A 22,354-nucleotide genomic window follows, 5' to 3' on the forward strand; every position below is an offset into this window, starting at 1 on the left:
GAAAACATTTAAAAAACAACAGAAGTATCATACATGAGACCAGCTTCCCATATTTATAAGTATAGAACTCAGTTGAGAAGACTCATTTTTTCTCCACAGGATGCACAACTTCCCTTAATTTCTCCTCCCTTAGAAGACAATTTCTGGGCTTCAACAATCTGCACTGGACTTAGGTTGTCAATCTGAAAGTAAATTCATTAACGGTTTCCCAAGAGGTAATGAATGAGGTTTACATTTAAAATGTATTTTGGATAGAGAAGGAAAAAAGGGTAAGTCATCCATGACAGCAAGAAGACACACGATCAGAATCTGTTGTGATACTGTGTGGATGCCAATCGTCCTGCCCCTGCTACTGTAAAGACTGCAGGGGCAGAGAAGGGCTTCACAACCGTTTCCATACTAACGAGGAATGATTACGACACTGATTTTTCATGGGGCTACTTACATTAGTAAACATAAATCAATTTACGTTAGGGTAGCGAGCTGAGATCAAAATAATTATTTGACAAATAAGGCTTGCTTGCAGCTGACTTACAGTCTACATCACAAGTCATGAAGAATATTCAGCAAAAAGCTAAATCCTTTCCTCTTTCAATATTGCGTTTTCCAAATGACACACAATTAGCTAAGACACTAAGTCAACACATTTTTCCTTTAGAAACGAAGTTTGGACGTATGACTTTTTCCAAGCTTCTCTTCTTTCTGAGGCATTTCGAAGACTGAACTCATCGTCATCCATACTTATGAAGATTGTTTCTATTCCGTTTAAAAACATTTCACATGTGGTTAATCAATGTATATTTTAGTTAACAAACTCTTTGTTTAACATACAGATAGCCAACACTGCCTTTTGCATTAATAAAGGGATGACATTAATATAAAAATCTCATTAATCTGTCAGAAAAGTTTCCATGGATTAGAGCCTCATTAAAAAACCTGAAACTACACAGAAGAAAGATTTGAGGAAAAGTATTTCCATTTTTCCAGATTGAGTACTTGAGAGTTTGTCATTGCTTGTGTTTTGCTCCCCCACAGCAGTTTCCCATTTGTTTGGGTGGTTTTTTTACCCAAGCATTGGAAATAAAAGCACTTACACGGTGACAATAATAACACAAATCTTGGAAAGGAGACATAGTGACATGCAAAAGACATAAGGCTTACGTTTTCTTCTATGAAGAGATTCAAAATGGATTGTGTCACTTAAAAAAAAATAATAAAATACAGCAGTGTAGGAATGAAAATGGATTGTGTCACTTAAAAAAATAATAAAATACAGCAGTGTAGGAATGACCAATTTACAGTAAGGGAAAAAAAAAGCCCTAAGATTACAACGAAGGCTTCTCTTGTGCCAACACATGGGGTAATTCTCCCATAAAAATAAAAAGGAAAATGAAATACGTGCATTAGTCTGCCTTATATTGACTTTATTTACCTCACCCACTTATAATCAAGAAATGCAACAGAAATAAATTTACCGACAGAAGCAAGAAACAAAACTTGTTAGCTTTTTATTTCCCCTCCCTTAATAGAGGGCTGTCTCTGTACGGCTAACTGACAACTGATGAAGCTTACATCAAGAGGTGTTGAACACACCTCTTGTATCTGTAGCACCTCAAACTCTTTGCAAACCAAGACAGCACGAGGGCAGATTTAGGTTAGATATAAGGAAGAAATTCTTTACATTGAGGGTGGTGAGGCACTGGAACAGGTTGCCCAGAGAAGATGTGGATGCCCCATCCCTGGAGGTGTTCAAGGCCAGGTTGGATGAGGCTTTGGGCAACCTGGTGTAGTGGAGGATTTCCCTGCCCATGGCAGGGGGGTTGGAAGTAGATGATCTTTGAGGTCCCTTCCAACCCAAACCATTCTATGATTCTATTCTATAAGCTTGAAAAGAGGTCTGCATAAGTAAGCTTTAAAAACCTCCCGACTTCATGTTCTTAGAGCCTTGGCAGTTCATTGTTGCAGTCAGTGATTTATCCTGCCATGATGAGGCAAACATGTCTTCAGTTCAACATAAGTCAAACCCAGACTTCTCTGCAACGTATCTAAGCCAAAGCCTTTTACCTGTGAACTTACCTTGGCGTCAGTCCAGGCTTTTGTGCACAGCCAATATCAATATCGGGATTGAGGGGAAATGAAGCAACTTAACATAAAAGCAAAGATTTCTTCCAAAACAGTGAGTCAGTTTCCAACGGGATCTCATTGGAAATTAGTATTTCCGAGACTACAAGGCAAAATTAACACAACACCCACCTCGATACAGTAAACAAACAAAAACAAAAAACACCCACTCAAATTCAATTAAGGAAAATAAGGGTAGAATTGTAAATCAGCTATTAGTCCACCTCTTAGAACATCGAGTCTGACAATCTGACTTTATTTACCTATTTATTACAAAGGTATGCATAAATCTACTCTAGAAAAATCAGCCTTCCATGATTTGCAATATTCGGTACCTTTCACACAATGCCTAACGAGAAACAAAACCCTCCCTCTCAAAAAAAAAGCCTGGATCTTTGGTATCAGGAACAAAAATCACATCTAAACTGTTCAGTGTAACTGAATGTATGACACTGAAACTACGGGAAGGAGTGGAAATTGTCAGAATTCCGTGGAACATTAAGAGCATGACAATATGCAACCGCTGAGCAGCAGCACCACGGTGTTTACAGTGACTCTCTACAATCACCAACAGTTTCATAATGAAAAATATCAACCTGCCACACTTAACAGCCCAACATAACACATGCTCATTCGAGTTCAGAGCAAGTTCGTAATACACAGTTACTCGGGTTAATAGAATGCGTTTACAAACGCTGAGCTAAGTTATATTTTGCTGGAAGTTATTTCATTCTAAGAAAGTCAAAACACCTTTTAGGAAATGAAACAGAGAAGTAGTGTCTTATCTACACATTCAAGAGATTATTAGGAGAACATTTGAGACACAAACACCATGGAAGACAACCATGAACTCTGACATTTATTCTAGTTCTGATACTTTGTGACACACACTTACAAGCCCCTAACAGCGTTTTGGCAAGATCTGGACATCACTCAACAAGGCATCGTTCAAAACGTAAGCAGCTAGTTGTTATATGAAATAATGTGTGTGTGATTTTTACTTTTTTTTTTTTATACGGACACACAAATGTGAAACAATATGCAACACACTTTCTTGAGTGTTGCTTTTCTCAAGTGGCTTCTTGTTTTCCTCTAGGCAAAGAGCATGTGCTTGGAGCTTTTTCTTACCCAAAACCATGCAGCAGCATATTTACGGGTACATCTGCACTTGTTCGCAGAACAGGCCAGGAAACAGATGCTGGAGCCATGCAGTACAGCACACATGCTAAATGCTCTTCTCTCACAAAATGGGGCTGTCTTACCTATAGTCCATTTTGGAATAGTCCCTGGTCCATGGCTTTCCCTGAGCCGTGCCTCATTTGGGCTGCTGACACTGACACCACAGGTCAAGGAGCCCACCAGCAGTTAAACAGTGCCACCACCCTGGGACACCATTCAAGTTCAGGCTCTAAGCCCGCTCAGACAGCAGGTGCTGCCACAGCCTTACGGACCCCTGTGAAAGCTCTGCAAGTCTCAGAGAGCCCACCAGTTACATTCATAGTTCTCCTACGCAATACAAACATCTGTGAAATTATTTCCTTGACAACAATATTTATGCTCATGAAGACAATGTAGACATCTTTATGAGAGCAATGAATCGACAAGCATAAAGTATGGGTTTTATGTAGCTATGGCTACACATTTTAAAGAGATTATAAACTTATAATCCCTACTCTTTGTTATTTCTAGCAGGAGAAATAACTCTTTTATCAAACTACCAGCTCAAAACAGATTCAAATTGGTAACCTAGCAGAAGAATAACAAGATCAACCAAGCAGGTTATCTGTTTTCAAAATGCATCTTAAATAAAGAAAACACACAGCTTAACAAACACACCTTTTGACGCTGCAACACAGTAGCCTAGCACTACCAAGCTCATGTGCTCTTGAGAGAGGGAAAGTGAAGGTATTGCTCAAAGATGGGCACACAACTTTCTGTGACAATCAAGATACAAAGGGAGTTGCTGGTTTTACAATTTTTTTTATTGCTATTTTGCCAATGACCCGCAGCTGTTATATCCAATTTAGCAAAGCCCTTGACATGGGGCACCTAGCGAATGATGACTTTTGAGCATTCTTTCAGCAGGATCCTCACAGACCTCACTGCTTCCCACCAGGCTACAGCTGATCCACTCCATTCACCGTAAGGTGCTGTGGCTTCAGCTGTCACAGTCATTCCTGGCAAACTCTCCTTTCTTACTGTGGTTACTCTATCCAACAAGGATCAGTCAATGTTTTTTTTTTTTTTTTTTAAAAAAAAAAAAAACATGCTGCTGGTCATTCCTAGAAGAAAATTAATTTTACTGTTGCATGCTTTGGGCTCATCTAATTACAATGCTAGCCTTCAGGGAATTTTTAAACTAATGACATTGTATTTGTCAAGCACAGAAACTTTTAATCTGATTTTTCAAGTGGATCCTAGCCAATGGATTCTGGCCACTATAGCACTTAACAAAACACATTTGACTGTCCTCCATGCAATATTTAGGTGGGTTTATTATCAAAATGTTAATTTCCATTACCTACTATCTTTCTCAGGTGGTCAATACAGGGCATAGAGGCATATCGACAAGGTTTTTAAAGTTTTTATGACTAAAAGTCCACAAGTTAAATTATATGTGTGTGTATACAGCTGTACAAATGAACAGAGGTGCACAACTTAAGAAATCTGAACTAAAACACAAGCTGAACAACTCCCCAGTTTGTCTGCTGATCTCATGATTTCTTGTACACCACCGTGAAAAAAAAACACCAGCTCAACAGTACAGTTTTTTATTTGGTTTGGTTGGTTGTTGTTTTTTTTTTTTTTAATTTTAACATCCTACTCTATTTTCAAGATTCTTTCATTTCCAGTGCTAATACAAAGAACAAAACTTCAAACTATTAATTATGTCACAATGACCCCTTAACCCCTCCAAAATCAAACAGCTCAGATGACCCACCTATCATCCACTTTTGGGTCCTTCCTTAATTCTAAAGAACAAATAGTGCACTATTTCAACCACTAAGTTTGGCTTGACTGTACTAGTTGGGTCTTTTGGACAAATAATGCTGGATTCACACTTCAATTTCAAATTCATTTCAATTATTACTGCTTCTCCAGAACACACACAAGCTGCAATTGTGCCACATAGAAAGGCTGACAACTACACTTCAAAGAAAAGATCCTCTTTCAAAATTTTCATCTTTCAGAACTATCTTTCAAACATAATTATTATCTATTTTTTTCAAAACCGTATACTTTAGGGCAAGTTTACTACAAATTACAAAATACAAGCATTATTGTCCATTAAGCAACTGGTATCAGCATACCAGTCCTCCCCAACCATAAAAAAAAACACATTTGTGACATAAAAAAGTGTAAACATAACTTAATACAAAATACTGGCACAATCTAGATAGTAGGCATATCTACATCCAAATCAGATTTAGCCTCAGTCACTTTTAATCACAAACAAGCTGCTGCAGAGGAACATCAGAAGCCCTGTATCACTGTCTATGCACAGCTTACTTCAATTTCAATGAAAATGACATGGAAATGTCCTTAGATACCAAAATCAAATATCAAACAATAACAGTTAATCCCAGTGTCATCTTGTAAAGAGCCCTGACATGGTTAGATAAACACCTCATATACCGCCATTAGCTTCCAAGTGCCAAAACACAGGCTCACGAGGTTGCAAGAGTATGTCTCCTTTCCATTTAGGTTGGAGGATTTCTATATAAAATGTTCAATTCAGTTCCATCTGTTGAGCAATGAAATTAATACTTTTCCTACTGCTGAGTGAGTAACTTCACTCCAGCCTCTCTCCCTTTGTAATTAGAACCAAGAGATCAGCAACACGTGAGGTGAAGACAAAGGCTATGAAAGTGCCACACATGATGACAGCACAATCAAACAGAATTAGGCTCAGCTACTCAGAGCATCCCATACCACGAAAGGCAGCATTATCAGATATGGTCTCAAATAACAGGTTTTGAACACACTACTTAATTTTAAGCACATATTTCTATCTCATTTTCAATCAGTAAGTGACATTACCCAAAAAGGTGTTTTGTCACCGTCTCCCCTGTATCAGTACACATTAGCCAATACAGTAAATGCAATAGCCTCAAATACCTGGTGTTGTCTGACTAGCAGAGAGTTTCTGAAAACACAAAATGCTGAGTTGGATTAAAAAAGAAAAAATGGAAAAGGAATCACACTTAATTACTCAAGAATGTAATCTGCAGATCGAGTCCCACATGCAGAAAGCCCCCTTATTTTGCAGCATACTGGAGCTTTAGCTGCAGTTTAAAGAATGTTGGCACATAAAGGCGAAAAAAAAAACAGTTAATTTTTTCTCAGTTAGGCATTACTGTTTAATCGTATAAAGGGGGAAACACAAAATTCATTCCATTTCTTCTCAGGAAATCTGACAAAACAGTATATTGTTTCTGGCTTGCAGCCACTGTACTATCACAGGGCTTCTTAAAGGCGTAACATTATGAATTCTACCAGGTTTGAAAAAGCACTGGAACTGTAAAACGAACAGAAATGCCCATTACCTAAATTGACTATAAAAATAAACAGCAAGATAGCGAATAAGTCTTTAAGGAAGGAAGATGGTCCTTGCAGAGACTGGCAAATGCTCCAAGCCAAACCAATTCCATCGCGCCAACAAGACCGAAAGATATGCCACAAGTTTGTGCTGGCGTCACCAGAAGGCTGTTTATGAAGACAGATGAAGGGAAGGAAGGCTTTTCAACTACAATTCTGTGAAGTTAAATTACTACTAATCTCAACTTTAAAAACGGTCTGCAGTCAACCATCTGAGTTCCATGAAATACCAGAGGCCGTTTTAAGGCGATATGTTGAAATTCCAGCATAGGGTATCAATAGGGATAGAAAGATAGAAACACACGTGCAGACCAGCATCTAACATCCACTGTGGTATCTCCAGCTGACATGAAAGCATCCGAACTTTTGGAACTTTAGAGCCTGAACAGCAGCAGTGACTGAAAGACAGCATTAAGTTTGTTCCTTTCATATGCTAATAATGACATCATACCTTATGGCCCAATGCTGCAGGCACACACTATCATCCCATAAGGGAAATTCTTCCAAAGGAGTCTAAGAACTGGGCAAACTGCTCACCTGCATATAGGAAGAAGTTTTTTTTTAATCCATCCATGACACAGATTTCCTTCTGTTCCTTAGTGCTGTCAATAATTACTACTGGAATATTTATAGTGGTTTGACTTACTTTTTTAGAAGAAAGAAAAAAATAATATAATTGTTAGGAGAAGAAGGGGAAAAAAAAAAAGCTACAGAAGAAGTTTTCGAGCATACAGGAAGCAGCCCTGGACATTTATGAAGTGAAGCAGGGTAAGGTCCCTGCTGGGATTTTGGGTACAGGAGGAATTCAGGGCTGAATCTCTAACAAACATTCCAATGCAACGTAGTGTAGTGCACAGACTCCCTCACACAGCATCTCAGAAAAAAAAAAAAAAAAAAAGATATGTTATAAATACTCTCTCTATGCTCCTGACATATATCCAGCAAAAAAATACGAGATACTAAATTATGTAACTATTACTGTCTACGTACACCACACTCACCATATTTTGACATCATACAACCCAAAAAAGAATTTATTTTTTATTTTTTAAAAATATCCTCACGGTTTGTACTGATGTACAGAAAAGGTTAAGAAAAAAAAAACACAACAAAGAAGTGTACCAAAAAAAAAAAAAAAAAGAAGAGAGATCTCCACATCAACAAATAATCCACAGAGCGGTGAGAAATGAATATAAGGAATGTAAGCCTATTTTTCCCCACCGTCATTGTGCTGTATTTCGTGCACACAGGAACAGAAACACGCATCAAACCCCGCTGTTTTGAAAACAACACGCTTGAAATCTGCAATGATCTTCCTTCCCCACCACGGACGCTGCTATAGGAAATCTGGAGGACAGCCTTACACATAAATAAATAAATACGCTAAATGGCGAGGGAAAAAGGAGCGGAGGAAACAAATGCGGCGCACAAAGTGCCGAATGCATTCCCGGGGCAGGAAACGAGTTCTAATTAAATGGCCCAAAAGCGATTAAAGCCCAGCCAACGGGAACCCCGCGGGGCTCCGCGGCAGCCCGCCGCCCGCGCCTCCCGCATGACGGGGTGGGCGAGGCGGCCGAGGGAGCGGAGCCCGGCGCGGGGCTGCGGGAGCCCCAGCCCGCACGGCGCCGGGCCCGCCCCGAGCCCCGGGGTGCCGCGGGCGGGGGCCGGGGGCCCACACCTGCCGCGGCACCGGCACCGCTCGCAGAAAGCCCCGCCGCGGCCCGGCCCCCCGTGGGTGCCGCCGCCCCCGGCTGCCCCTCGGGCTCGGCCGCGTCCCCCGCCCCCACGGGCGGCTCCTGCCGGCAGCGGGCAGCCCCGCGGCCGCGGCGGCGCCCACTCACCTCGCAGAGGCGCGCACTGCGGCTCCGCGCCGCGGGCTCCGGGGGAGGGCGGCTCCCGCGCCGCGCCGTGCCGTGCCGCTGCGGAGCCGGGCGGCGGCCGGAGTCACCCCGTCCTTGCGGCAGGCGGCTCCCGCCGGTGGCGGCGGCGGCCCCTCCGCGCCCACGGCGGGGCGAGCGCCTCCCCGCACCGGGGCGCCCGCGCCGCCCCCCGCCCCCGCGCCGCCTCAGCGGCGGGGCTGGGTCCCCCGCCCCTTCGCCGGCCTCCGCCTCCGCGCCGGCATCTTCCCCTCAGCCGCCGACGGGCACGGCAGTCCGGGGTGGGGGCGGCCGCGCCGGGGCCGAGGCCGCAGCCCCACAGGCCTGGGCGGCGCCGAGGGCGGGCAGCTCTCCGCGGGCAGCCGCTGACAAAGCCGCCCGCTCCTCCCGGAGAAAGCGAGGCAGGGGGCTGCGGGGGTCCCGCCCGGAGCAGGCTGCGGCCCTCGGCGCTGCCGGGGACCCGGCCCCCGCCGCGATCCGCCCGGCCAGCCCCGGCCCGCGCACCCGAAATAGGTAAATCCGGTGAGAAGCCCTCCCCGTGCGGATCCGGGGGAGACGGTCCTGCAGCTGCCACGTTTTAGCTGCGATTTATGGGAAAGCACCAGCGAAGCGGTGCTTTGAAACGCCAGGTTCTTTTCTTCATTCGCAGACAGTTATTAGCGCCGTCAGTTATCTGTGTGTGCCATCGACGTGAGCATGAGCCGTCCTGTGGCATTTCCTCAGCGTCAGTTATCCCGCGTGTCTGAAAGCCGTGAGGTGCAACCTGCTCTACCTTTCCTACTTTTTCGGTAACTGTACTTGTGCTTTGTCCACCACAATGAATTCAGGAGTGTTTTCATAGGAAAACGTAGTTACAAAAAAAGTAAATTAAATGAAAACATAAAACACAGTAATTATCAGAGGATCAGCGATGTGAAACACTGCAGAATCACAGGCCAACAAAAACATGGAAATGCCAAGGACAGTAAAAACGGACATGTTAGACTTATTCTCACATGATTCCAGTCCTGGAAATTACTAGGAGACGATAACTCTAGCTTTGTTTTCTTTTCTGAGCCGCACGAAGGCAAAATCTTCCCACAAGCAAGGAGCACATCAGTTCCAACTAATTTGTATTCTACATCTGTTTTCTAAATTAAATATATCTACCAACATATATGGGCAAATAACTGGTTGAGAGAGTCCAGCACAGGGCCACAAAGATGATGAAGGGAATGGAGCGTCTCCCTTATGAGGAAAGGTTGAGGGATCTGGGTCCCTTTAGCTGGGAGAAGAGGAGACTGAGGGGGGACCTCATGAATGTTTATAAATATGGAAAGGGTGACTGTCATGAGGATGGAGCCAGGCTCTTCTCAGTGGCATCCAATGATAGGACAAGGGGAAATGGATATAAGCTGGAACATAGGAGGTTCCGCTTAAACATGAGGAAGAACTTCTTCCCAATAAGGGTAACAGAACACTGAACAGGCTGCCCAGAGAGGTTGTGGAGTCTCCTTCTCTGGAGATGTTCAAAACCTGCCTGGACATGTTCTCGTGTGATCTGGTCTAGGTGGTCCTGCTCTAGCAGGGGGATTGGACTAGATGATCCTTTGAGGTCCCTTCCAATCCCTAACATTCTGTGATTCTGTGAAATAAACGGGTTTCTGTAGGCACTGTTTCTTCAGAATAACCAGCTGGCAACTATATTAAATTAATGTTCATCAAAATACAAAGTAAATTTTGTATTTATAGCGTATTCCCAAAGCCTTGGGCTTGAAATCCTTTCTGTATCGAAGCCCACAGCACTTCTGTTTTGGGCTTCAAGAGAAGGAGGGAATTTTGCTGTTCAGCCCTTCTGTACAGTACTAGACAAACTGAGATTCCAGATACGAGCGTGTGCGGCTGTGTTCCAAAGTAGGTCAAGCTATGAAAGTCATTCACACTCTTCCATCTATCCGAAGCTTTAAAACTTCATTTTGGATCTTTTCTGTGAATGGCACATACATGTACTGGCCCTTACAATATAGTTTAAACATGCTCAGTGTGCCAATGATCGGGGTGGGACTGATTAGTCTTACACCAATTTTCCCTGACTCCTTCTACTTAAGAGAGTGCTGCTCTGATGTTATCATTGCAATAAATCTCTTTGGATCTACATTAAAGGCTTGGATTTGGATGATCATATATAGGTTAGTGGTGATTTGGGCATTCTTGGATACATCTCTCTCTTCTTGACTTGGCATTGGTAATATCATCCCTATTTTACTTTCTGAAACAAGATGAAAAGAGAAAAAAAGGATGTGTAATGCCAAGAGTTTCATAACATTTATAATTATTTGTGCTTTGTTTTTGGTTATCATGACATTTTTATGATGATAAGATGAGAAACTGAGAAGATGAAAACCACTAGCTAATGAATTATTCTCAGTGGATTTGCAAGCTGTAAAAGCCCTTTGACAGTGTGACAAGAGTGCAGACTGTCTTTAAGCTAAAACTTCTCATCTGTCAAATTAAAAAACTACATAAATCGTACACTGGATTTTCATGTTTCTCTCCCTCAAAATGGATTTTGAGAATGCGCTTGCACCCATGCTAGAAAAATCCTATTTCCACTGAGCAAAAATGTTAATTCCTGTGAATCTTTAAATGCCCTTGACTTCCCCCTAAACATAAATGGCAGTGATTGCAATAGTAAAATATCAAGTATTTGTAGAAATTCAGCATTACTGCTTTCCAGTAATTACAAACCTGCTGGTTTCTATGCATATATTTCTGGTATAGTCACATTATATGTGATGCTACATGCATAGTACTTTATTGACAGTTTCTGTGTCTTCCGTATGATTTAGGATTCTTCTCTGTTTTGCCCAGATGTGACTCTGGCTGTAACTGAATAGAGCTGGGTGCACACTAGGAAATAAATATATTTCATGGAGGAACGGCTACTTCTCTCTTCATGGGTGCTTACATCCCTACAGACACTACGCTAATAAGGAATAAGGTTACTTTTCAGAGCCATGCACTGAGGCAATGGGTAATTAACCCTCAACAGACTCAGTAGTAGAGAAAATTAGCCTGCTTTTCTGGAGCAAACAGCTGTCTTTTCTCCTCTTTTCATCTCTATTGCTTATTTTCCCACTCCACCCACACACACACACACACCTGGATCCATCTCATCTCTCCTCGGCCAAAAAGTTAATACGAAAGAACTCAACGTGACAGAAACTCATACAAAACCAGCTTTGCCCAAGTGAGTATTCCTACTGCCTTCGCTAGGGCTCCCATGACATTCTGTAACAGGGATGTGCAGTGCACACAACTCATGGCAACACCTTTCTGGACTGAGAAATATCTTTTTTAAGTGAAGTTACAATGTATCTGAGGCAAAGCTACTATTGGGTGAAAGCTGGAAAAATGATACTACTCTCACCTGGAGATTAGGACCTAAAAATAGCTGAAGTAGTATCAGAATACTAAAACTTCCAAAGAATGTTTGTATTACTTGTTCTTGGAAAACAATTCACTGGGGAAAAAAAAAAATAAATTTCAGTCGTGTCCAGAAATTATTTAGTAAAAAAACTGCAAAATGCTATGAACTGTAAAAATCTTTTACCATAAAAATAAATTAGACATCCAGAATTTCTAATTAATGCCCTTAAAGGTCTGTATATGATGAGAATCTATGAAATACTAACGTAAGGATGCACCCTTTTCAGCTGCTCTAACTTTGGACATTGGTAACTTAGAAAAAGAGGACATATACTTAATAAATTCATTAGACACTAATATTAAAAAGCAATATACGTTTTGCCTAACAGTATGACTTGACTTAATCACCCCACAAATACTTAAGAGACCAGTACAGAAAAAGCAAAATATAAATTTTCAGAAAACAGTAAACAAAGAAAATAAAACAATACTCCAGTACTTCCCATCTCCTTTCTCTTCCTTTTGGTTATCGTCCAGAAGAAACAGAGGAGGACTTGGTGAATCATTACTGAAGATCTTCGCCTAGCACCGTGCGACCGGCGGTGAAGTGCCCGAAGAACCACGGCCCTTGAGAGGGCAACTTTCCTACGCAACTGCTAAAAGCGTTACAGACAAGAAATGCTGTTCTGTGTTATATGAAGATTTCCTGTTTTCCCAGCAATTCAATGATCTGCAAGCAAGACAATGGGCCAAGCTGAATACCCAAAATAAGAGTTTCTTTGCCATGACCATTAAAAAGCCAAACATAAAAAAGCTAAAAGGATCAACTGGAAGAACATTCACGTGGGATGGAAATGTCACGTTTCACAAGACTTCTGGGCAGATTACTGTGCAGCAGGTGAAAGTATTGGTTGAAAGAATCACCCTAGGTGCCAAAATCTGCAGGACATATTCTCTGGCCTGTCCTGCCTCTTTTGTGCTGCACAAAAGACTTAATGAGAGTGAAAACCATCTGCAGCTCCCCAGCTGGGGATTTTTGTGATTTATAAAGAGTCCCTGAGCGATTGTGGAGTTGTCCACCCCATGGGATGCCACAGACCCCCGCAATCTGAGCAGGGAGAAGGGAGGGCGCAGCGCGGGAAAGCACGCCTGGGGTTTGCTGCTCCAGCCACCTGCAGCTGGCCCATGGGCCCTCAAGAGCTGTGGCCATCTGGTACTATTTGGTGCCAGGGCTGACATTTATCCAGCCAGAGAGTCAAGGGGCTTCACAGCAGCCCTCCATCCTCCTGGTGCACAGAGAAGAGACCCTCTGTGCTGGCCATCTGGGCTAATCCTGTTACAGCTCAAATCTGCAGACCCTAATCTGGCAAAACTCCCATGGATATCTTTGAGCATTTATCTGAGTTGGCCTTCTGCTCTTGGACCTAGGCGAATGTTAATATATAAAGCAAGTAAACACGTGGCCAAGTTTTGATTTGGAAAAATATAAACCATTAGTGAGAAGCATATTAATTGCAAATATTAAAGCGATCTCCTACCAATAACATTTTACAAAATTCTGGAAATCGCTCTTGGGTACAGAAATTAAATCTGCTGCGGTTCCTAATGCTTCCAGATAGTTACTGAAATGTGCATAAAGATCATTGAATTGTGGTTAAAGTTATGACGATAAAAGCAATTGTCAGTTTCTGTTGGTACTTGCAGAGATTTAATTTTGGAACTATACCCTTAGGCAAGTAATATAGGATTAGATCCATACACACTGCATCCAAAGTCATACTGAAATGCCACTTGTAAAACACATTTTCACGATCTTGCTATTTGACTTATAAACATGCCAGTCAAATCTGCAGGAAAAGCCTGTGGTATACGTAGGCTGTATTGAGGTAGCATGTTACAGTATCAGTGGATCATGCTTTCGCAAAATCAAGAAGCTTCCATGACTGCAGAAAATGAACGCATTGCTCTTTTGGAGTATTCTTGCTGAAGCAAGTGAAAGGAGTCTGTGGGGAAACAGCCCAACATCATGCTGAGAAGACAAATGATATAAAGATTGTGAAGGTTTCGAGACATTAGCGAGGCTGAAAAGAGGATCACAAATCTGTATCAGAACCCTGGAGAATTTAAAGATCTGTACTGACAGTAGTGGAACAATTCCTGGTTTTCCCCAGTGAAAGGACAGCAGAAAAGGCATAAGCTGGTGGCACAGAACTGCCACATCACTAATACCACTAGGATTCAAATTCCAAAGTATTTATCTGGTGCCCTTCTTCACGTTAGTTTACACCTCTCGAGACAATAACAATGATATGGGGGTGGTGAGGCACTGGAACAGGTTGCCTGGAGAAGTTGTGGATGCCTCATCCCCTGAGGTGTTCAAGGCCAGGTTGGATGAGGCTTTGGGCAACCTGGTGTAGTGGAGGGTGACCCTGCCCATGGCAGGGGGGTTGGAACTAGATGATCTTTAAGGTCCCTTCCAACCCAAACCATTCGATGATTCTATGATACTATGACTTGAATTATACATTTGATCAATAATTTGACTAAAATCCTCAAACGATCTCTTTAGGAGTCTTACCACTTCCCACGACAGCAACAATTACCACGTAGATGCTTTTACTAAGCAAATACAGCAGATACTAAGTGAGTGAGCTATAATATCGATGAATTTTCTTTGAATGATATGAAGAAAGCAGTAATTTCTTTGGCAACCAGGCAGCAGATTACCCTAGTGACATTAATTCCTTCTGCATCTTACATAGGATTGAATGTGGAATTAGCAGAGCTGAAAAATGTCCCTGCAGCTGTGGCGGAAATAATATACTTCCCACTCTAAGTGGAAGCTTCTCTTCAGGAGATGCTGGTGCTTCACTGTTCTTTATGAAACAGGGTAACATAAATGTACATCTCACTAACGGGCATGATCAGCAAGGGGAACTTGATTTATGATGAACTGAGAGAGAATAGACAAACATTTGAGCCACATCTATCCCACACAGAATAAATAAACATTAATGCCTGAAAAATAAAGCCACTCTGAAATCCTGAAGAATCAACAAAGCAGCTTTTTGCCTGTGCCTAATCCAGCTAAACCTTCTTAAAGTCCCATTCAAAATAGATGCTTGACATGATTTCCAGCCACAATAGCTTTCTTACCCACTGTACCCTCCTCCGTTTATGAAAGGACTATATTTATGCTTAAGAACCCACAGAGTCATCTAAAGTACAGATACCGAGACTGTTATTTTGGCTAAGAATTCAATTCAGAATGGTGAAAATTACTAGGGCTTTACTTTCCCCAACACTTTTGTCAGTTTTATAGAGAGAAGACTGTCTTTCAGCGACTGTATACTACACAAATGATGGTGACCTTAAAGCCACTGTTCAGTCAGTTTTCTGTGTAGAAGTGTCACCATAACCATATCCAGCACCACTACAAAGACAACCGCAAGGTCCTAACAGCCATGAATATAATCTCCCTCCCTGCGGAGGCTCAAAGCGAAAGCAAGATCTTGTGTTTTGTTATTTTTACCTTGTTTGTACTGCCAGGTGTTACACAACTTCAATGTTAATTTTCACCTGGCATTTTTTCCTTGACATCACATGGAAAGATGGCAGTGGCAAACCATTAGTTTGTAACAACGGCAACGTACATTCCACGAGAAAATAAATCTATAATCTTATTCTGGTCTTTTAATATAATGTAAGCTATCTGACCACCCTGAAATGTTGCAGCCTATCCATTCTTAATATATATCCATTTAGCAGTAGCTCACTGTGTGAGTCAAGACTTTTGTCCATAAATCAAACATTCAAAAAACCACAGGAGTAGAAAGAGACCTGTGGGTGTAATTTTCTCTTAGAAAGTTTACAGAAAATATTCTACAAATAACTTTTTTTAACATGTTGCTCTGCCTTATAATAAAAAGGTTTTACAAAATTCAAAAATTTTGCTGAGATTTCCAACATCTGTCGTATCTATTACAAAAAAAAAAAAAGCAAACAAAAAACTAGATTTTTGAGATTTATAGATTCTGAATACTCAGTTCTGGTGATGTGGAGGTGGTGTAGCAACCAGTACGACCAAGAATGGGGATGTCAGCTGAACAACACATAAAAATAAGGGCTCCATATTACGGCCACATGAGGCACATTAACATGCCACAAAGTGCTTGTGCAGTAAGTATGCACTTAAAGTCAAACACAAACTTAACTGCTCAACTGAGAGACAAATTTAAATGTGCACTTCAAGTTAAGCCCAACATCAACAGGCAAAAACATCTCATGTATCTGTGAAAAACAATCCATCCAAAATCTAAAAACTGCTCAGGAAAAGAGTGGGATGCCACATACGGGAGCAATGATAGTAGTAAAGAACATTAGAGGAAGCAACAATATTAGAAATCTTCATACTGACAAAGAACAACAAACAAATACCTGGGTTTACAGAATAAATAAAAATACAGTACACAACTGTGTAGGAAATAAGGCCCAGGTAAGAACCCCAGAGTGACCAACAGCACAGCTGACTGCTGAGCCTTGTACCCCAGTCACTGCCTGCCTGTGGAAAAGGAGAGTGGTGGCGCACACTGCTGTGTACAGCTGTCTACTGCTGGGTACACAGTGACTCTTGTTCGTGGAATCTGCATAACGGTTTGTGCTGGAGACTGAACCTGAAGCCCTGCAGGTGCTTTGGGAGAGCAGAGCCAAGAAGAACAGGAACTCTTGACACAAATGTTAAAAACTCAAAGATAAGGAAAAAAAGTTTTAAGACCGGTCAAGAGTATAGCTGCACAAACTGAAAACTGAAGCATGGAGAAAATAAATCTCTACAAGTAGTTAAAGTTTTAAATATTCTGATACGCAGATGGCACACTGCAAGGATATCGGGAACGCCGTTTGAATAGATCAAAGTCACTCTTATCCTGGCATATTTGGATCAGGGATATCTGTCAGGTTTCAGCTGAACTCACATCACTGCATTAGGCAACCATTTAAATCCCATGCAAGATTTTGGGCTGGTATGTGATTTCAGAGCGGGAATCCAAACTACCACACGGCAATTATTCCAGGAGTACTGAACCCATGTACAAGCGTTTTTCTCACTGACAAATGTGGGGGTTTTTTTACAACAACAGTACCAAGCTGGGGTAGGCAGCACACTACTCTACGTTTGTGGCCTTGCCTACTTTGCTTTACACAAAAACTAAAATACTGTCTGTGTTCTTTATTCTACGGCAGAATTCACAAGGCATATCATTCTTGCCACATCAACACCCCTCTGTTGTTCTTGACCGATAGGCGCAAGCCATCGTTTTGTGGTTTACTACAACAGTTGTTTTACAAGGCAGCTTTAGAGCCTTCACTCACACTCCATTTGTCCAAACTTTGTTTGTAATAAAGACCCACTTCCTAATCTCTGAAGCGAAGTACTGAACTGTGTATTATGAAACTTGGATTTACACATTGACAGGCTGAAAGTACAGACACAACACAGCCCGGGTGCTACACAATGACAGGCATCCAGATTTCTGTAGGGAGCCTTTGCCTGATGATGGACTGATGGCATCGCACACTTGCAACCTGTAGGAGCTATTCTCCATTGCTCCGTATCTTGTACAAAATGCCACCTCCCGCTTTCTACTGAAGTCTGAACGTGTACAGATTGTAGCTACAGATTTTTAAAGTAAGACTGCATAGAGTGCTACCATTATTCTACAAGGAATAATCCTGCAGTGACAGAGTGCAGTCTACACATGCAAGAATTTGTCTCACCCTCAAGCTCAGAGGACAAAGATGCTGCTAACTTGACAACAGATACTTGAGACTTGTTGTTGCTCACCAGCCTGGGCTGCGGCACCAGGGATGCTGTTGCATCCTCCACAGCCAGGAGGAAATGGCCTGCCTCTTGTGGGCAGGATAGGTACCTTGAGTTGATTAGTAATTAGTCATTATCTCAACTCAGTCCAGCTGGATAAGAATGATTAGTGCCATAATTCCCCCTTTTTGTTTTACCGTTTTTTGTTTTCACAAAGGCTTTATGGGCGAGCAGAGACCCGGCCCATTCATCCAACTCCAGCACGCTTCCCTCCCGCGAATACCACGTCGGGGCTTGCGGCTTTACCTTCTTCTCCAAAGGACTCTCGCTCGAGCTCCCGGCTCCGGCTCTTTTGGCTCAGGCTCCCTTGCAGCCAGGGCTCTCAGCTTGGCGAGGGAGTCGGGGCTTCCCAGGATCTCATCGATGTATCACATCAGGGTCACCAGTTGTTGCTCACCAGCCTGGGCTGCAGCACCAGGGACGCTGTTGCATCCTCTGCAGCCAGGAGGAAATAGCCTGCCTCTTGTAGGCAGGATAGGTACCTTGAGTTGAGTAGTAATTAGTCATTATCTCAACTCAGTCCAGCTGGATAAGAATGATTAGTGCCATAACTTTTGATCATGTGAGTTAGGCTGTGTAAGTGATCTGGTTGTTACATGACCAGATTACTGCAAGGTGAATGTTTGTACCTGGATTTTATCAGTGAATAGGAAAAGGACTCTAAATTCTGAAAAGTCTATTCTAATCAAATTTGAATAGCACACTTAATTCCAAGCTAATGTATTTTATTAGGCATGAGTGGAATTAATTTCCCAGTGAAAAGCTGAATGCAGCAGGAAAAAAACAGGAATAAACGTTACTTAGTTTAGCTTTGATGGCTAATTCATGGTACTTTACTACACTATTATCGAAGGTGTCTGAATAACTTCAGTAAAGTGCTACAATATATTACTGCAGAACACATCATCTCCACATAATATTCCTATGAATAATGAATGCCATTTAGACATCAGGCTACCACTTTCACAAGAAGTTATAACATTACTTCCACAAAGGCAAGTATGATGTTTTGAGAAAAACAAAATACTCCAGGCAATATAACTAGTTAAAAATCATTGTGATTACAACTTGGTAATTTTGGAGATATTTTGGAGAATATCACTGGCATATATTTGTTAAACCTCTTGATTTGCCTAAAATTACACAGGATTTGGAGAAGCTTGCTGAAGCTTCTTATTTCAGGTATTAGGTCTATTTGTTTCTGAGAATGCTAGGTTGACACACGAACAGAAAGTGGCAGGAAAAGAAACACTGTTTCTCCCACAGCAAGCACACTAATGTAAAGCTTCAAAATGAAGCAGCAGCAGCACATTTTTGCTTAGACCTTTGAACTGCACCATATGTTTGACACTCAATTAAGCAAAGATTTATCAGTCCCTGATTGGAATGTGTCCAGGACTCGCTATTTTCTCAAATCTTTGAACCAGAGGACTAGAACTGAACATACAATTTTCTGGACTCACACAAGATACCATTCACTTTCAAATCTTTGAATGAAATGAGGAAAATTTAATATACATTTTCTTAGGTACGCATTTCCAGATTTTAGAATGAAAATATACCAGTGTTATAAAAGCTACAAAAAGGCAGTTTCATGTTACAGCTTTAGCCAAGTTAACATCTCACCCCCATCAAAAAGGGGAGGTTCGAATCCGTACCAATTCTCCTCAAGCAGTCCCATCACTTACTTTACATCTGCTTTAGCAACCACCAAATTGTATGGCAATGAACGTTCTATTCACTAAAATGCCAGAATACCATCCCGATAAAAGTGTGTGGTTTATTGCTGATTTAGCAAATTGAATGGGTTCGCCATGCAATCTGAGTGGCACAAGATCTGATACGACAGAGAAGTGATCCCATGATTGGAAGAGACAGGAAGGGAGAAGGGAACGAGACAACTTCTGTTTGAAAGCACAATGCTGTTGTTTCGACTTCTAATCTAAACGTTAACTGTTTTCTACTCCCTGGATGGTTTGTTTCTGCTTTTAGCTGTATGCTTTGTAAATTCATTTACATCACACCCAAGCACAACACTAAATTAATGAACAACATACAAGTCCATGACTTCAAGTCTAGAAGTGCTGAGAGTGGAATAAGAAATAACAACTTCAGAATTAATCCAGTAGGAATTTTATCGAAGTGAGTATTGGAGAGTATATCAAGATCTGGAACATAAAATGTGACTGCATAGGAAAAGACGTAACTTTTTAATTCAAGACTGTGTATTTCATTTATTCGATAATGGACCCAAACACAGATACAATATTAGAATGAAGTAGGTCATGAATTTTTTCCATCAAATTATTTGAGGCAATAGAAACATAACAAGAAAGTTATTTACAGTGAAAAGCCTAACCCAAAATTTGGCAATAATGAAGTCAGTCAAACACAAAACTTTGATGTAAAATTTTAAAAGCTTAATTTTAAATTCCGTGTAAGACTCTATGGTTAAATTCTGCTTTTATAGACAGATGGTAGGTTTTTTTCTTTGTTTGTTTATTATAAATGTACTTGAGTGCATCTATTTAGTTCACTGGAAAAAAAAAAAACCAAAACCATAATTTGCAATATTTTAATCCATGAGGCTTAATTCCTTTGCAATTGCCATTTCAATGTAGCAACAGATTTCACTGTCACTATTGCTGCAAAAGGATTAAACTTTCCCTGTTGATTTTGTGTACTGGGAGGAAAAATGTAGTTGAAGGGTTCAATCGTTTTTGTTTGATGTTTTTGTTTATTTGTTTTTTCTTTTCATAAGTGTCACCTCATCATTGCAATTCATAATTGTTGCAATATAGCTTCTTCTATGATAATAAAACCACAAAACATTTCTGTAGTCCTGTTTTTCCATGCCCCCAGTTTACTGAAACCTCATGGAATAGTAAATAACTTCCAACATAGCAAATGTAATGTGGGAATGAAGAATACTACTTAAAACCGACTTCAGCTGTAAATTTACTTTGCCTGTTAAAAGTCAATGACACATAGCTGCTATCTCACACAAAAATGTGTGACTATGAGGTTTTATTTTGCTTTTTGTAGCTCCAATTCTTTACACATGGTGAGGCCATCAGCTCCTGTTTAGGATACCACCAGGGCCTGTGGACCACAGATTTACTCGTAGTCTAGTCCATCCTTCTGCCCTAAGGCAGAATGAATTATGACTGAACTATTTCTAAGATATTTTATGCAGGACACCAGAGCAAATGATCAGAACACTATCTTTGGCCACAAGTTCTATAACAAATAGTGATTACCTTGAAAACGCACAGTGAGATTACAGCATATTTTTTGTGTACGTAGTTATGAATTCTGATTACAAAATATAATGGACAAAGAATCTGCCCTCGTAAACTCAGCTAGCAAGCACTACAGACTTCAGTAAAAGCTAACATTTCATTCAGCCTATACTTCATATGATTCAGTAATTTTGACCATGCAGGTAAGAATCTGTGCTCATTGCATCCTGCAGCCTATCAGTTACTGAAAGATAATCTGTGTGGTATGTTTTTAAATGGTCTGACGCTGCTCTGTTGAAAGCAATTGTGCGTTCTTTCCATAATCACACAGAGCTTTCTAACTGGCAGGAAAAGTCACTTACAAAGTCTCCACTGCTAGAGCACTTCCACGTATTTTTTAAAAAAATCAAGAGAAAAACATCAGATTCCATATGGTGTGAGCAGGCTGTCAAAGGTCAGTGTTAGCAGAATTTTCATGTTCTCTTCAAATAAATAGTATTTATTCATCAACACTTTTTTTGAGCAGGAACCAGGATGTTGTCTGCAGTTTGACGTAGAGAGTTAAGAACACAAAACCTGTCAGCATTTAAGGAAACAAGGTCTGAAGGGAGAAATAGTATTTTATAAAGCAGTATTTAGGGCAATTGCATTTTAACATAATTAAATACTGCACCATTGAAAGTACAGAAAAGCCTGCATTGTTTGTAAATACAGTCAAACCTTTTAACCAGACCATCACCTTTTCATAAGTACATCAACAAAAACAACAGCCAGTAGAGAAAGATAAAACAATTAATATCAGAATATTGCTTAGATAGACTAATTAACTTCAGGACATTCAAAACAATAAGCAGAGTGATATATTTTGCTGAATGTAATAAGTTTTGAATATAAATTAAACTCTGCTACTGAAGATAACGAGACGCATTAGCTACATTAACATCTGTTACTGATGCCAGTTGTTTTGAGAGGTAACAGCCCAGGCTCTCCGGTGTGGAACTCGTATTTTGCACTGCACTGCAGTGTACTCCATTAGACCCACAAGGATCCCAGCCTAGCTTATGCTCCTCCTCTTTCTCCCTGCTGCTGGCATAAATCCGGGCTCAAATCCCCCAGTCCTGTGGTTCAGTCCCCACAGGACCACCGTAACTTTCAAGCAGATAAACTACGCTTTCCCTCCCACTGATAAATGAATTCTGTATGAAGCAGACACAAGAATTTGAAGTGAA

The sequence above is a fragment of the Tauraco erythrolophus genome, chromosome 8 (assembly GCF_009769465.1).
Source record: "Tauraco erythrolophus isolate bTauEry1 chromosome 8, bTauEry1.pri, whole genome shotgun sequence".
NCBI classification, from domain to species: domain Eukaryota; kingdom Metazoa; phylum Chordata; class Aves; order Musophagiformes; family Musophagidae; genus Tauraco; species Tauraco erythrolophus.